At 42.8% G+C, this 1,667-nt stretch overlaps 1 pseudogene; it reads right to left on the minus strand.

The window, feature by feature from the left end:
• LOC110256803 lies at positions 201-446 on the minus strand (annotated as a pseudogene).

Genomic DNA, 1,667 nt, shown 5'->3' on the forward strand with positions numbered 1-1,667 from the left:
CAGACATGTTTAAACACTGAGTATTAAATGGTTACATCCTAATTGATATAGAACATTGGTCCAATAACAAAAACAGAGAACAGCAGCTGGAAATATATCTCATTCAATCGTCAGAGATAAAAGGGTTAACCATTCTTTGCATTATTTTCTGCAGATATGTCCTTTTCTTAAAATATTTAAATCTGATGGCATCTGAATTCTGGCATTTTTCCGAGCTACTGTATGAAGAGGATGCTGAAGGCCATCACAGCACAGGATACTGCAATAGAAGGACTCTTCCGTTCACCAATTCTAGTGTACTTCCAAAATATACCCAACAATCCAGCATTATTTCTGTTCAGGAGGCTGGGTGCCAAGGATCGGATATAAGCACAGGTACACATAAGCAGCAAGATTACAGTCAACAGACTGTGAAAGTTGAAAATGGCAGACATAGTGAGGCCCACGAAGCCCCAGCCGCATCACCTTTCCTTGTGCAGGGAAGAAGATGACTTTAACATTTTTTTTTCTTTCTTTTTTTTAGGGCCGCACCTGCAGCATGTGGAGGTTCCCAGGCTAAGGGTCCAACCCCAGCTCAGCTGCAGGCCTACACCAGAGCCACAGCCACGTGGGATCCAAGCCATGTCTGCAACCTACACCATAGCTCACAGCAATGCTGGATCCTTAACCCACTGAGCGAGGCCAGGGATTGAACCCACAACCTCATGGTTCCTAGATGGATTTGTTTCTGCTGCGCCATGACGGGAACTCCCAACTTTAACATTTCTGATGCCATAGCAGTGAAGATACAAACTGGCCTTAGATGTCCCACTATGCTTAGTCCTAAATTGAAATAAATATAACAAATCATTCACCAGAATACTACTAGCATCTGCCTAAAAGTCAAAGAACTTGGTGGCGTTTCACACCCTTCTAGAGGAGGTCATTCTATAATCAATAAACTTGGATAAGTTTATTGGAACTCGCCAGTCCTATATGCTGACATCCTCAGGAAACCCTAGTAAAGAATAGTGAGAGGAGTTCCTGTTGTGGCTCAGCCATAACGAACCTGACTATCATCCATGAGGATTCGAGTTCAATCCCTGGCCTTACTCTGTGGTGTAGGTTGCAGACATGGCTTAAATCTGGCATTTCTGTGGTTGTGGTGTAGGCTGGGAGCTGCAGCTCTGATTCAACCTCAGCCTGGGAACTTCCACATGCTACAGTTGTGGCCCTAAAAAAAGACAAAAAAAAAAAAAAAAAAAAAGGAACGACAACAACAAAAAGAATAGGTGTAACCCATGGGAGGGAAGAAGTGGGGTGCATTTTCTATCTCAAAGCATAAAATAGTTTATACAAAAGTTTTTATGAAATAAAAGACTGAAGGAGGATCTAGAAGCAAATTAAGAATAGAGGGCTTAGTTGAATCAGGCATGAAGCACAGACTCATTGCCTACCAACCTCCCCAAATATTGATAACTTTTCATAATCTCTTAACAAGTACCAAACATAAAGGGGGAGATATGGAGTTCCTGTTGTGGCTCAGTGGGTTAAGAACACAACTAGTGTCCATGAGGATGTGTATTTGATCCCTGGCCTTGCTCAGTGCGTTAAGGATTCAGTGTTGCTGCAGTTGCAGCATAGTCACAGATGTGACTTGGATTGGGCATTGCTGTAGGCCAGCAACT

Source organism: Sus scrofa, chromosome 14, assembly GCF_000003025.6.
Source record: "Sus scrofa isolate TJ Tabasco breed Duroc chromosome 14, Sscrofa11.1, whole genome shotgun sequence".
Classification (NCBI taxonomy): Eukaryota; Metazoa; Chordata; class Mammalia; order Artiodactyla; family Suidae; genus Sus; species Sus scrofa.